This window comes from Procambarus clarkii, chromosome 69 (genome assembly GCF_040958095.1).
Source record: "Procambarus clarkii isolate CNS0578487 chromosome 69, FALCON_Pclarkii_2.0, whole genome shotgun sequence".
NCBI lineage: Eukaryota > Metazoa > Arthropoda > Malacostraca > Decapoda > Cambaridae > Procambarus > Procambarus clarkii.
This window is the reverse complement of record NC_091218.1, coordinates 18,026,470-18,043,072: the sequence shown is the minus strand read 5'-3', so window position 1 is coordinate 18,043,072 and position 16,603 is coordinate 18,026,470. Positions and strand designations below refer to the sequence as shown.

Genomic DNA, 16,603 nt, shown 5'->3' with positions numbered 1-16,603 from the left:
ATTTACTATTACAGAAAAAATTAATGGTTCCTTATGTAATCATTTATAAATATGTTACTTAGGTCACCATATTTATCTCCAGTTATTAACATGCTGGTACTGTACTTCATTTTAACATTCTTGATTCTAATTGCCAAGTTGGATTTTTGGTATTGAAGTTAAGCCATTTATGTGGAGAGATGGTTCAGTATTGTGCTGAAGGCAGTATATTGCTGGATCTGCTTCCTCAGGGAACTGAGTGTATGAAGAGGTTTTGTGATGTGTGTATATGTGAATTGTTTCTCTTCAACTACTCTAACTGTAAGACTAATCAAAGGAAAGATTACCAATCTTGGATGTGTACACGGGGGGATGACCAGAGTATCAAAGCTTGGTCATCCATTTCACTGGCCACAAGTCCCCAGGTGTCGTGTTTGTTTTATATTGATGTAATGAATATTTCAAGATGCAGCGGTACTGTTCGCTTGCCAAATATGTTGCTAGAATGATTGTGGAGTTGGTATAACCAAAATTGTTATAGCTGTTTAGAATGATTACAGGTTGATTTTCTTAAATGTGTTGCACAAATGATGTAGAACCTGTGATTCTTTTATTTATACAGTTTCTCTGGTGTTATTATATAATATCAGAGATTGCAGTGCAGTGTGTACACAAAGATGAGATCTTGGTTGTATAAGTCAGTGAAATAGGTAAGTGAAATAAGTTTTTCTTATTGTGAAACATTGCTATCGATTGCATATTTTTATTACATGGAATGTATCCTTCCAATTGTTGGATATATTTTCTAAACTGATAAATCAACTCTATGGCTACAACTGTGCATATTATTTTTATATTGGTTTTCTTAACATAATGAAAGCTGAGAAGGCTCATGATGAAAGTTAAGAAATTCTTAATGTAAATGTATTGCTGCAGTAATTGATATAAGTTTTTTTTTTGGGGGTGGGGGGGGGGGGGAGGGAGGGGTAGTAGTACAATAATAATTTGATATATTCAGCACTTAACAAAGACATATAAAGATTTTATAACCCTGACTTTGCCTATCATCAGCATTGAATACATACATATGTAAGTACATACACTGTGTGTCTATTTACACACACACAGTATGAATTTACACACACAAATATATATATATATATATATATATATATATATATATATATATATATATATATATATATATATATATATATATATAATATAATATAATATAATATAATATATAATTTTTATTTATAAAAATCAAAATTCTTTTTAGTCTTAGACAAATCAGCTGTTTAAATGATAAAGCATCTAAATACTGTAATCCCAGGTTTAGTCATTGTAAGTTGTATGGATTGGCAAAGATTTATGGTATTGAATGAAGGGTATATAACAATTCACAAGGTGCAGATGGCACACAACATATTAAAGTTGGGCCTTTTACTATTAATACATGAAATTTATTACAATTGTCCAATCTTGCTCACAATTTTGTGCAATAATGCTAGTTTTGATATGGTGACTATTTTCATCAGCTTGAAGTCAAATGGAATTCAGTTCATGCAGACAATATTCAAGCATTTGTTATTATCTTGTTCTGTATTCATCATAGTCATAAAAATTGTCTTGAATGGCTAAACAAAATTATATTCGGCATATATTTTGCACGCGTAATATGAGAGGTGTAGCCAATATGTTGCCGTACCTGTTCTTTTGTCTGTGATAAAAAGTTATTATTATTATTATTGTATCTTTTCTTTTCTCATGTTTTAACATTATTAATCCTGTACCTTTTGTCATTAGCATATTGGTTACACCATTACCTCTTGAATGACATTGGTGATAACTTCATGATGGACATTAAGGAAAGTGGGGTATTGAAATTTCTTCCTAAAGCTTGAGCGTTGTACAAGTAACACGGACACTTCTCAGTTGCGGTGTGCCAGCTGCTTGGACGTCTTATGTAGTGTCATTTAGAAGCAACTTAATTTGCAACCCATGGAAACTTTGAAGAAAGTCTTGTCAGTGCTACGTCAAGCATAAGTTTGTGTCAAGATAGGGAAAGTGAAATGTATATACAGAAGCTGCCAAATTCCCTGACACACATTGCTCGATTAAACTTGACAAAGGCATCCTAGTCACCTGTTTGGTTTTGCAGCCAACCTCACCTGACCTCTCTTGAAAGTCATGTACAGAAAACTGCAGTAGGAAACCTCATGTAAATAGAATGACGTATGGTCACCAAGACTGTGTATAAAGACGGAGTTATATACTGCCATTATTCAGTAGTATATATTCAAAACTTACTCGTAGATATTTATGCTTGTTTGATACAAGATCATGTTATTATTGTAATTCTTGTTCACTTAATTTTAAAAAAAGGATGTTACTTTGTGAGCTTCAGGCATAATACATGAACCTATTTCCTATGAGTTTTATCCATGCTTTTATACTTCAGTCTCAGAGGGAAAGTTTCTAATGTAGACGATGTTCTTATATCTAATTATTGAGAGTCAGAAGGTGTATGTCCCATCTAGCACATTTCATAGGTGTCATGTAAACTACAGTATATCCAGTTTTTTATGAATCACATGTACAAACAAGCCAAGCACAGAGTCTACCATAACCTGGTCAGGCTTATCAAAGGGCAGATTAGACATGTAAAAATTATACGTACTGTACTGAAGATGATCTTGGGGCGATTAGTCTGAGCGGAAAAATTCCCTCATCATTTTATTGAACAAATCTAGAACAATGTTGCCAAGTCATAAACATGTTGCATATTCTGCTCTTTATGAATGCTGCCAGTATTGGGCACTGTGGTCAGGCACCAATGCTCATAATGTGCTGCGCTTAGGATGTCAGTCAAGAAACGGAACATTTAAACAATGAGATGTTCACAAGCTTCCAAATATAAATATTCAGCATCAACAAATGTTATTTATCCTATGAATGTTTTTTATCCAGGAAAGAAGTTAAAAGGTTACCTTGGTTAATACTCTCCCTCCCTTTCCAGCCCATTGTCATCGTGAGGGGGGGCTTCGTGGGTGGCTGCCGGGGTGTGATGCTCCATGGGACAGTCCTCTGTCCTTTTGAAGCCTTATGCTCTTGCTGCCATCTTCACTAATTTTGCTGGAAGCTGTTTCCTCTTCCTTATATTTCATTTTTCCTCCCCTCTCTTCTCTCTAATTGTCATTTCCTGCCGACTTGTTGCCATTCTTGATTATTCTTTCGGACATCTTCTGTTTTGACACCCGGATATTTGGGGAGGCACACACTCGCCCATAGAACTATGGTACCCAATGTTTTGAGCAAGGGAATGCTTTTATTGTCAATGCTCTCCTTGGTTGCTGAACCTGATCTCGATGGACTGACGGTTCTTAAGGTGGCGATTGTGGGGCGTATGCTCACGATGCACCCCTGGGGGACTCCTGTCTGGTTGAGTGTCCTATCCTCTAATTGTGGCTGCATGGTGGGTATGGGGGCTTATTTGTGAATGAAATTATTACCTACTCGTTTCTATGCCTCTGAATGATCCTCTTGCAACTTTCCAGGCTTGTGGGGTGGACGACCAGGTCCTAGAGTCAGACTGTTGGAAGACCGGGCTCTGTAGCCTTTGCTACATTGGGCCCACACAAAGCTACTTCTTTGACCCTCCCGACTATCCCCCCTCCCGCACAAAATGTTGCTTGTTTCTGTTTCACTTAAGCGGAGCATGACTTTGACTCATATGGTTGCTTCAGTATGATTTTGCCCCCAAATGTTTTAACAACTTTTGCTCTGTTGAATCAAAGTTGAAATCTCAATGTTTTTGTAACTGCACCGTGTTAGATAATGTTCCAGTGGTCTGTCGGACATTTCTCCACAGTGCTGACATTTTCTCTCATCTTCTGGAACTTGTAAACCTATTTCCCATGCACATGGTTATGCAAGCCTGATGTGATGTAAGTGTACTTCTGTTGTTCTACTGCTCCCTTTCATCAAAATAAGTGGTTCGTAGTTGGTTGAATTCTTGTACCAACCCGCAGATCCTGATGTTGCCACTGCTGTGTTACTGTCACTGATGACCACCTCATCACCTGGAGTGGCGGCTCCTCTCATTGTGACAACTTTACCTTTTACCCCCCCCCCTCAATTTACTGGGGGTGCTCAGTGCCACCCCCCACCCCCCCCCCCCCCCCCCCCACCCCATCCCCACCCCTACAGACGCACTCACTTAAAATGTAGGAGCATTTCCTACCAGTGCTCCTACATTCCATGCCTTGTTTGGTCCTGCTACATGGACTAAATACTTTGATCTCAACCATCTGGATTCTACATGTCCTGATGATTTCTTCCTCCATAAACACCTTGTTGATTCAGTGGATACCTCTGTTACTTTTGACCCCACTCATTTTGGTACACGTGTCGTTGCTGCTCCTTCTCAGGAAGCAGCTGCCCGCTTAGCCTCATTGTCCAGCATTGGGGGAGACCCCTGTTTGGGTCCCCAAAAATGCCCATTTAAATGCCAGTACTGTCCAAAGTAAGCCCAAAGCCATTCTGTCCTCCAGGTTGATGCGTTCACTCGACCCCTTCGTGGTTGTCATCAGCCTCTTCGAGTTGTGAAGATCACTTTTGATAGTAGGACCCTTTCGCCTTCTGTAATTCTTGCTGGTGCCAGATGCTCTGTTCTGGAGTACATTCCCTCTCCTAGACTTTGCAATAAGTGCTGGAAATTTAGGCATGGTGCTCTCAAATGCACAAGTGCATTGTCTCTATGCCCATGTGTGGGGACTCTGGTCACTGAGACAGAGTGCTCTTCTTCCCAGGCTCACTGCCTCAATTGCAGTGATGCCCACCCTACCTTCTCCCGCACGTGTATACACTACAAATTTGAGGAAGCCATCCTCAATTTAAAGCACCACGGTTGTTTGTCCTTTCCTGAAGCGAGACGCCAAGTCTCTCCTCTTTCGCTGGCATATCTTATGCTAGTGCATTGCTTTCTTCCTCTCTTCGCCTTTCCCTTCTTTCTCAGTCTCACAACCATTTCCAGGTCCTGGATCTGGACATGTTCACTGCCTCCTACCCTGCTCCTTTGCATTCTGAACTAAGGGGTTGTCCTCCTGGTTCTCCATCTGGTGGTTTCCCCTCCTTCCTTTCCAGTCTGCCATATCTTCTGTGTCTTCTTTCCTGTTTCCTCACGATCCTTCTTCCCAGCCCTTCCCCGTCTCTTGGCCCTCCATACCGCTTGTCTGTCCAGGCTGTTGTCCATCATCCTCCCAACAATCTTCATGTGAACCGCTCCCTTTTTCTTCTCCTGTTGAGACTGGAGATTGTCACCCAGTGCATTGCTGCTGGCACACCTGTCTCTTTAAATCAAACATAAGCCTGGCTCCTCTCCTTCCTTCCCAGCAGGTAAGAAGGCATTGCTTTCTTCCCCACACTCCAACTCTTTCACTGCATCCCCTCCCATTTCAGTGGTCGAGCCCCCGTCCCAGATATGGAGGTTTCTTTAGCCCTCGATTCTCTCCCAGTTGCTGCCCTAGCTGAGGTACGCTCTCATGTTTCTGCCCCAACCCCCCTTTTCCCCTGATTCCCTTGACCGCCCCTCTCCACTACTTCCTCCGGCTCTGGACCCTGTCCGTCCTCCTACTCCCTTGCTAAGTTTATCCATGCCCCCTAACCCTGATTTTACTGATCCTGATCTTATTTAGTATGCACACAGAAATTACGCATATCAGAAATCGTGCATATCCTTGTTGAATATCCTGACTTCCAGGACGAGCGTGTGTCTTGTTTTCCGACCGTCCCTCGTGGTCGCTTGTCCCTCAATAGAATTCTTGGTGAATTGGATACTTTTGATGTCGTTCGCCTTATGTGTTTGTTCTCGTATTGGCATCCTTGGTGATATTTAGCACCCTCTGATTATTCTGCACATTTGATGGTGCTATATAGCCTTCCCGGTTTGGTGCCTTCTTTTGGTAATTACTTACGACCTTTTTTCTGGCAGTTTACATCATCTTTTAGTAAGTACTAAATGAAGAACAATGCAATCAGATCAAATCTTTTGCACTGACTAAAGAAACTTTGATACTATATGGGCGTCCAGAAAGTCAGCAATGGAGGCAGTTTTGCAGAATTGATCAAGCTGGTGAGAGAATAACTAACCTTATTGTTCGTACCTTTTGCCTTGCTCCTCACCTCTCTTGCCTATTTATTGATCCTCCTGTTCCTTCATCACAATTGACTTGAGAATGGTCCAGGACGGACCGAAACGTCATCGTCCCTTCACCACCTAGTGTGTGGTCTGGTCAACAGAGAATAACTACTCTTAAGCAGCATGCTGAGGCCAAGGGAATACTGGAAATATACTTATATCCTGGAGTATATACTTATAATACTTATATCCTGGAGTATATACTTATAATACTTATATCCTGGAGTAAAGTGCTAGACATTTTTTTATCCACATCATCTTTGATAATTACTTGCTTACTTTTTATCCACATGTTTACAGAAAAGTAGTATAGATCTGGAAACGGTTTTCATTTGATTCAGCCGTTTGAAAAAAATGTATGAAAAAATGGGCAAAATGAGTATGAATCGGTTCAAACGGATTGAACATGTAGCAACCGAGTTGGTTCAAAAATTATATTAATACAAAATACAAGCAGCACAGAGGACATAAAAGAAAAAAATCATGATAAAATTGCAAAGGATGAAGGAATATCAGATGCTCGAAAGAAATTCATGCATCAGATGCATGTTGCTGCTTTTTTTTTTCATTTTGTTTAAAATTAAAATAATAAAAACTTAATTTTGTATCAAGTTTTGACATTTGAGCTTACTGTAAAACTTTTTGAATACAAAATAGCAACTAATGCATTTCCTGTAAAACTATGTTCCTTGTGTTTTGATTTTAAACAGAAAATAGAAACGTATAATGAGTTTAAAATGATTTGCTGTGTACAAATCCACAAGGGCCGTGATGAGGATTCGAACCTATCCCAGACTCTGCCTTAATCGACTGAGCTACGACATGGTCAAAAAGAGTTGAAACTAGAAGTTCTACTGAACTTACTTGGATCCTGCCGCCTCTCCAAGAGAGAAACCAGGGTTTTACACAACTCCCCCCATGCACTCGAGCTATTGACCTATTGACATAGCTCGAGTGCATGGGAGAGTTGTGCAAAACTCTGGTTTGTGTCTCGGAGAGGCTGCAGGATCCAAGTAAGTTCAGTAGAACTTTTGGCTTCAACTCTTTTGACCGTGTCATAGCTCAGTCGATTAGGGCAGCGTCTGGGATGCTCTCGGACGTAGGTTCGAATCCTCGTCACGGCCCTTGTGGATTTGTTCATTTGATACATCACGCTATTGTGATTTCTGTGTGTAATTTGCTGTCTTTTTACCTCCTAGGTAAAAGATAGGTGAACAGAGGCATGAATGGAATGGAATTACCCAAGTGGTTGGGCTAATTTGCTTCTACTGCAGCCGGAATTTACATCAGACTTATGGCTGATAATATACCCCGCCTTCTGTCTGTCCTCCACGTCTCCTAGCCTGTCTACTATACATGTATTGTTATCATAGTAGTGTGCCTTACTACGTACTCCGTCAACTTGTTATTAATCTTCCTCTGGTGTTGTCGAGCGCCGTGTGTCTAGCTTTAATGCTTCCTCCATAAAGCGTCAAGGGTATTGCTTTACTGCTCGTTAACCAGCTTTTATCTGCGATTATATAGTCTATAAGGAGATTTGCTCGCTGCTAAATTATCCCCGTCGTAATAGAGTGGGTACGTTCATTGCCGTTTGGAAACATTGATGAGCTCCCAGGAAATTATACGCATAAATCTTGTTAAATCCAATTTATACGCTTTTGTAACTTTAATATGGAGATATTTTATCCAGTTTCATATAGGGATGACCGCAGCAAGCCCTTTGGTCTATATTTAGCGGGGTCCCTTATTAATGTAATTGATCATGTTCAACAGCAAGAGGGGGGGGGTATACCCTCAATTGATAAATTTATATGAGAGCCGAGTGGCATAGTCTTAAGTCTGACGGATTTAGAACCTGATGATCCCTTCAAAGGGATGGTTTGAATATTAAGAAATCGAATATATTCAAAATTCATTTGAATATATTAACTGCGGCTTAACTCGATATTTCAACAAAACTGTTCATTAGTTTGTGAATGTAATTTTAATGTCGGTCAGCTGATCTTGTATATTTGATTTTACAGTACTATTGTAAAGCTATGCGAATTAAGAAGAGAATAGGATTTGTTTATATTTTAAACTGGAACCTCATAGACCAACATATTACACTGGCACTGATCACAATGAATGTGATCAATGCATTTTGAGTTTTCAATCCTTCGGCTCAGTATATTGAAGTCATTTTAATTTCCCTCGTGGACAATAACGAGTTATGATAATTTTTTATTATGTAGTAATATTTAACGAATTTTATTATAACTGATGAAAATCAGAGCGCATAGATGAAAAAGGTCCGCATAAATGGAGTGAAGGATGACTCATTTTAGAAGTGCCTGTTCCCTCTCATGATTAACATGAACGACCTTAGTACTGGAGGAGTGATCAGCAAGTTGTGTGTACTATGAAGATTGATAAAGATTAAACCACCCAAGAGGTGGCACGGGCATGAATAGCCCGTAAAATGTACTATGAAGATTGAAATTGAAATAAGTTTATTGAGGTAAAATACACAATACACAATTCCTCCTTTATCTATGGAGATAGGACGTATATATATGAGTAAACAGAAAAAATATCAAGACTAATGAACTGCAAAAGGACAATTCCAATGCGTGCATTGTTAAACATTTCCTAAGATTGTTCTTTACAAAGATTATAATAATCTTTTAAGTGTATGGCTACTTTACTAATGAATTATATATTAATTCTTGATTAATTGGTTAACTAAAACTGCCAATAGTAGTTGAGGTAACTATTTAACGGTAACTACCACCTTGGCTGACATTTTCGTTGAATGGAAGACAAGGCGAGACATCAGTGTGGCCCGAGGCCTTGGTGGTGGCGGGCCTGCTGCTTCCTCCTCTCTTGGCCAGCTAAGCCATTTGATATTTCTTTTGTTGGGTTTAAATGGTGTATGGACAGTCACTTCTTATTAACGTACTAAGGTAAATTTTAGCTTTTACTATTAATAAGGGGGTGTACTGCATAGTTTAGGGTTAGGCGCGATAACTATATATATAAACACATTGTTATTCCTTCGTCACTAGGCTTGGGTTGTTATGTATAAATGGCTTCCGTTTGTCAGTTATTGTATACAAAAGGAATTAGTGGGAAAGTAGGAAGATAGATCTGTAATTTCGTAACGAACGGAACCCAAAGAATAACTGTCAAGAGAGTAAAGACCGAACCACCACCAGAAAAAGCTCAGTCCACAAGTTCAAAAAGCACTCTGGCTGAGGTCTACTCGGAGACCGGGCCGCGAGGACGTTTGTTTCCCGAAAAATCCAACCTCTCTTGAGGGTACTATAGTGCTTATGTCATGTAATGCTCGTAGTTCCTATGCTGCTAATATTCATAGTTTCCCTGTGGTAGATTGACAGTTCCTCACGTACCATAATACTCGTCCCCTCGCCCGAATAGTTTGTTCAAACTTGTTAATGATAATTGTAATTTTCCAGTTCCACTTCTGGTGTGAAATTTGCGTAATATTTTCCATCCTGTTTGAATATGGATCGGCTGCATCCAATTGAAGACTCGAAGTTTTGTTTTGAGAAATCTTGGTAGTTCTCAGTAAATTATAATAATTTTTCCATGAATTATTATCTGTATATATTTCAATTGGCGCCTCATTATAATGTAAGCAATATTTTTATATACAAGAAGGTACATTGGGGTTATCAGAGTACAGAGCATTGATGTTTTTACATTGTTACAAAGCCACTTAAACGCATAGCGTGTCAGGCAGGTACTTGATCTAACAGATAATTTTTAGTAGGTAATTTGCAGCAAAATTTGAAGAATATTAACGGGTACATTGTAGTAAAATTTGCGTTCAACATAACGATGATAAAGGTTGATAGCAGTGATTACAAAGGTGAAGTTGAATGGCTTTGGCGCATATATTTTGGGGAGTGGGTTATCTTGAGATGATTTCGGGGCTTTAGTGTCCCCGCGGCCCGGTCCTCGACAAGGCCTCCACCCCAAGGAAGCAGCCCGTGACAGCTGACTAACACCCAGGTACCTATTTTACTGCTAGGTAACAGGGGCATAGGGTGAAAGAAACTCTGCCCATTGTTTCTCGCCGGCGCCTGGGATCGAACCCAGGACCACAGGATCACAAGTCCAGCGTGCTGTCCGCTCAGCTCCCTATAAATCTTGTGGGTAGCACAAGATGCAGTGCGAGTTTAAAGCACTTGGTAGGAAACTATGATGATGAAAGTAGGTAGTTTTTGGTTTTATTTTTTAATAAGGCATAGGCTGAACAACTTTTTAATTCGTTAGAGAACGCGTTTTATAGATTTTATTTGTCGAAGCTAGTTACACGATTGTTATATATTTACACACTGGGGTATGGGGTATCGGGGTCTACTATAGCTCACGGGCTGGGGTATGGGGTCAACTATAGCTCATGGGCTGGGGTATTGGGTCTATTATAGCTAACGGGCTGGGGTATGGGGTCTATTATAGCTAACGGGCTGGGGTATGGGGTCTATTATAGCTAACGGGCTGGGGTATGGGGTCTATTATAGCTAACGGGCTGGGGTATGGGGTCTATTATAGCTAACGGGCTGGGGTATGGGGTCTATTATAGCTAACGGGCTGGGGTATGGGGTCTATTATAGCTAACGGGCTGGGGTATGGGGTCTATTATAGCTAACGGGCTGGGGTATGGGGTCTATTATAGCTAACGGGCTGGGGTATGGGGTCTACTATAGCCCACGGGCTGGGGTATGGGGTCTATTATAGCTAACGGGCTGGAGTATGGGGTCAACTATAGCTCATGGGCTGGGGTATGGGGTCAACTATAGCCCACGGGCTGGGGTATGGGGTCTACTATAGCTAACGGGCTGGGGTATGGGGTCTACTATAGCTAACGGGCTGGAGTATGGGGTCAACTATAGCTCATGGGCTGGGGTATGGGGTCAACCCACAAGACACCCATCCTGTGGGTGGTAATAGGTCCCCACACCCGTCCTGTGCGTGGTAATAGGTCCCCACACCCGTCCTGTGCGTGGTAATAGGTCCCCACACCCGTCCTGTGCGTGGTAATAGGTCCCCACACCCGTCCTGTGCGTGGTAATAGGTCCCCACACCCGTCCTGTGCGTGGTAATAGGCCCCCACACCCGTCCTGTGCGTGGTAATAGGTCCCCACACCCGTCCTGTGCGTGGTAATAGGTCCCCACACCCGTCCTGTGCGTGGTAATAGGTCCCCACACCCGTCCTGTGCGTGGTAATAGGTCCCCACACCCGTCCTGTGCGTGGTAATAGGCCCCCACACCCGTCCTGTGAGTGGTAATAGGTCCCCACACCCGTCCTGTGCGTGGTAATAGGCCCCCACACCCGTCCTGTGCGTGGTAATAGGCCCCCACACCCGTCCTGTGCGTGGTAATAGGTCCCCACACCCGTCCTGTGCGTGGTAATAGGCCCCCACACCCATCCTGTGGGTGGTCGTAGACCTCCACACCCGTCCTGTGGGTGGTCGTAGACCTCCACACCCGTCCTGTGGGTGGTCGTAGACCTCCACACCCGTCCTGTGGGTGGTCGTAGACCTCCACACCCGTCCTGTGGGTGGTCGTAGACCTCCACACCCGTCCTGTGGGTGGTCGTAGACCTCCACACCCGTCCTGTGGGTGGTCGTAGACCTCCACACCCGTCCTGTGGGTGGTCGTAGTCCTCCACACCCGTCCTGTGGGTGGTCGTAGACCTCCACACCCGTCCTGTGGGTGGTCGTAGACCTCCACACCCGTCCTGTGGGTGGTCGTAGACCTCCACACCCGTCCTGTGGGTGGTCGTAGACCTCCACACCCGTCCTGTGGGTGGTCGTAGACATCCACACCCGTCCTGTGGGTGGTCGTAGACATCCACACCCGTCCTGTGGGTGGTAATAGGTCCCCACACCCGCCCTGTGGGTGGTAATAGGTCCCCACACCCGCCCTGTGGGTGGTAATAGGTCCCCACACCCGTCCTGTGGGTGGTCGTAGACCGCCACACCCGTCCTGTGCGTGGTAATAGGCCCCCACACCCGTCCTGTGCGTTATAATAGGTCCCCACACCCGTCCTGTGCGTGGTAATAGGCCCCCACACCCGTCCTGTGCGTGGTAATAGGCCCCCACACCCGTCCTGTGCGTGGTAATAGGTCCCCACACCCGTCCTGTGCGTGGTAATAGGTCCCCACACCCGTCCTGTGCGTGGTAATAGGTCCCCACACCCGTCCTGTGCGTGGTAATAGGTCCCCACACCCGTCCTGTGGGTGGTCGTAGACCTCCACACCCGTCCTGTGGGTGGTCGTAGACCTCCACACCCGTCCTGTGGGTGGTCGTAGACCTCCACACCCGTCCTGTGGGTGGTCGTAGACCTCCACACCCGTCCTGTGGGTGGTCGTAGACCTCCACACCCGTCCTGTGGGTGGTCGTAGACCTCCACACCCGTCCTGTGGGTGGTCGTAGACCTCCACACCCGTCCTGTGGGTGGTCGTAGACCTCCACACCCGTCCTGTGGGTGGTCGTAGACCTCCACACCCGTCCTGTGGGTGGTCGTAGACCTCCACACCCGTCCTGTGGGTGGTCGTAGACCTCCACACCCGTCCTGTGGGTGGTCGTAGACCTCCACACCCGTCCTGTGGGTGGTCGTAGACCTCCACACCCGTCCTGTGGGTGGTCGTAGACCTCCACACCCGTCCTGTGGGTGGTCGTAGACCTCCACACCCGTCCTGTGGGTGGTCGTAGACCTCCACACCCGTCCTGTGGGTGGTCGTAGACCTCCACACCCGTCCTGTGGGTGGTCGTAGACCTCCACACCCGTCCTGTGGGTGGTCGTAGACCTCCACACCCGTCCTGTGGGTGGTCGTAGACCTCCACACCCGTCCTGTGGGTGGTCGTAGACCTCCACACCCGTCCTGTGGGTGGTCGTAGACCTCCACACCCGTCCTGTGGGTGGTCGTAGACCTCCACACCCGTCCTGTGGGTGGTCGTAGACCTCCACACCCGTCCTGTGGGTGGTCGTAGACCTCCACACCCGTCCTGTGGGTGGTCGTAGACCTCCACACCCGTCCTGTGGGTGGTCGTAGACCTCCACACCCGTCCTGTGGGTGGTCGTAGACCTCCACACCCGTCCTGTGGGTGGTCGTAGACCTCCACACCCGTCCTGTGGGTGGTCGTAGACCTCCACACCCGTCCTGTGGGTGGTCGTAGACCTCCACACCCGTCCTGTGGGTGGTCGTAGACCTCCACACCCGTCCTGTGGGTGGTCGTAGACCTCCACACCCGTCCTGTGGGTGGTCGTAGACCTCCACACCCGTCCTGTGGGTGGTCGTAGACCTCCACACCCGTCCTGTGGGTGGTCGTAGACCTCCACACCCGTCCTGTGGGTGGTCGTAGACCTCCACACCCGTCCTGTGGGTGGTCGTAGACCTCCACACCCGTCCTGTGGGTGGTCGTAGACCTCCACACCCGTCCTGTGGGTGGTCGTAGACCTCCACACCCGTCCTGTGGGTGGTCGTAGACCTCCACACCCGTCCTGTGGGTGGTCGTAGACCTCCACACCCGTCCTGTGGGTGGTCGTAGACCTCCACACCCGTCCTGTGGGTGGTCGTAGACCTCCACACCCGTCCTGTGGGTGGTCGTAGACCTCCACACCCGTCCTGTGGGTGGTCGTAGACCTCCACACCCGTCCTGTGGGTGGTCGTAGACCTCCACACCCGTCCTGTGGGTGGTCGTAGACCTCCACACCCGTCCTGTGGGTGGTCGTAGACCTCCACACCCGTCCTGTGGGTGGTCGTAGACCTCCACACCCGTCCTGTGGGTGGTCGTAGACCTCCACACCCGTCCTGTGGGTGGTCGTAGACCTCCACACCCGTCCTGTGGGTGGTCGTAGACCTCCACACCCGTCCTGTGGGTGGTCGTAGACCTCCACACCCGTCCTGTGGGTGGTCGTAGACCTCCACACCCGTCCTGTGGGTGGTCGTAGACCTCCACACCCGTCCTGTGGGTGGTCGTAGACCTCCACACCCGTCCTGTGGGTGGTCGTAGACCTCCACACCCGTCCTGTGGGTGGTCGTAGACCTCCACACCCGTCCTGTGGGTGGTCGTAGACCTCCACACCCGTCCTGTGGGTGGTCGTAGACCTCCACACCCGTCCTGTGGGTGGTCGTAGACCTCCACACCCGTCCTGTGGGTGGTCGTAGACCTCCACACCCGTCCTGTGCGTGGTAATAGGTCCCCACACCCGCCCTGTGGGTGGTCGTAGACCTCCACACCCGTCCTGTGGGTGGTCGTAGACCTCCACACCCGTCCTGTGGGTGGTCGTAGACCTCCACACCCGTCCTGTGCGTGGTAATAGGTCCCCACACCCGCCCTGTGGGTGGTCGTAGACCTCCACACCCGCCCTGTGAGTGGTAATAGGTCCCCCACACCCGTCCTGTGCGTGGTCGTAGACCTCCACACCCGTCCTGTGCGTGGTCGTAGACCTCCACACCCGCCCTGTGGGTGGTAATAGGTCCCCACACCCGCCCTGTGGGTGGTCGTAGACCTCCACACCCGTCCTGTGCGTGGTAATAGGTCCCCACACCCGCCCTGTGGGTGGTCGTAGACCTCCACACCCGTCCTGTATGTGGTCGTAGACCTCCACACCTGTGCGTGGTCGTAGACCTCCACACCCGCCCTGTGGGTGGTCGTAGACCTCCACACCCGTCCTGTGCGTGGTCGTAGACCTCCACACCCGCCCTGAGTGATAATAGGTCCCCCACACCCGTCCTGTGGGTGGTCGTAGACCTCCTCACCCGCCCTGTGAGTGATAATAGGTCCCCCACACTCGTCCTGTGGGTGGTCGTAGACCTCCACACCCGTCCTGTGGGTGGTCGTAGACCTCCACACCCGCCCTGTGCGTGGTCGTAGACCTCCACACCCGCCCTGTGGGTGGTCGTAGACCTCCACACCCGTCCTGTGCGTGGTCGTAGACCTCCACACCCGCCCTGTGGGTGGTCGTAGACCTCCACACCCGTCCTGTGCGTGGTCGTAGACCTCCACACCCGCCCTGTGGGTGGTCGTAGACCGCCACACCCGTCCTGTGCGTGGTAATAGGTCCCCACACCCGTCCTGTGGGTGGTCGTAGACCTCCACACCCGTCCTGTGCGTGGTAATAGGTCCCCACACCCGCCCTGTGCGTGGTCGTAGACCTCCACACCCGCCCTGTGCGCGGTCGTAGACCTCCACACCCGTCCTGTGCGTGGTCGTAGACCTCCACACCCGCCCTGTGGGTGGTCGTAGACCTCCATACCCGTCCTGTGCGTGGTCGTAGACCTCCACACCCGCCCTGTGGGTGGTCGTAGACCTCCACACCCGTCCTGTGCGTGGTCGTAGACCTCCACACCCGCCCTGTGGGTGGTCGTAGACCTCCACACCCGTCCTGTGCGTGGTAATAGGTCCCCACACCCGCCCTGTGGGTGGTCGTAGACCTCCACACCCGCCCTTTGGGTGGCCATAGACCCCCACACCCGCCCTGTGGGTGGTCGTAGACCTCCACACCCGTCCTGTGCGTGGTCGTAGACCTCCACACCCGCCCTGTGCGTGGTCGTAGACCTCCACACCCGCCCTGTGGGTGGTCGTAGACCTCCACACCCGCCCTGTGGGTGGTCGTAGACCCCCACACCCGCAGGGCGGGTGTGGGGGTCTATGGCCACCCGCAGGGCGGGTGAGGGGGGTCTATGGGTACCCACAGGGCGGGTGTGGGGGGTCTATGGGTATCCACAGGGCGGGTGTGGGGGTCTATGGGTACCCACAGGGCGGGTGTGGGGGTCTGTCGCCTCCCACAGGACGGGTGTGGGGGTCTGTCGCCTCTCACAGGATGGGCGGGCAGGTCAATTACCCGCCACCGCTCGTAGTGACTAGTCCACCCTATACCCATATCCTGTGGGCGATAGTGAAGGTTTCTAGTATCTAACAGGTTTATTATTGCATTTACGTAACAATAAAAAGTTGTGCAATATTAACCATTTTAAACCCGACATTCCTAATGTTTACTCACTCTTCCTCAGGTCCGGCCAGCTACAGCCGCTGAAGAGAAGACGTTCAGTCGCTGGACTGAGTATGTACAACGTCGGAATAAGATGGACTATGTCATTACTTTAGTCTGATTTAAGAGCTCTTCTGATGATGTCTCTCGGCGACTAAATTTCAATAATAAATTACTACCTTAAACACTGGCATTTTATTCTACTTTATTTAAACGTTTGTAATGCTTGGCACTTTTTCAGCCCGGTCTAAGGATGTTAGATGCTGCTATCCTGAACCCTGATGATCGGAAAGAATTTGGAGGTGTTCAGACAACAGAATTTAGTTCAAACCTAGATTGTCTTAAACCCTCCGCCTTGGTGCCGCCGTTGATAATTACTTTCCCCTCCCCATACAATACCTTCCTCTTATCTT

At 47.6% G+C, this 16,603-nt stretch overlaps 1 long non-coding RNA gene across 1 annotated transcript; it reads left to right on the top strand.

The window, feature by feature from the left end:
* The first annotated feature begins 7,260 nt into the window (after positions 1-7,260).
* On the top strand, positions 7,261-16,375 carry LOC123772131 (uncharacterized). The gene is made up of 2 exons (XR_006774622.2): positions 7,261-9,126; positions 16,213-16,375. It is a non-coding gene; the product is annotated as an uncharacterized lncRNA (long non-coding RNA).
* Positions 16,376-16,603: the final 228 nt, after the last annotated feature.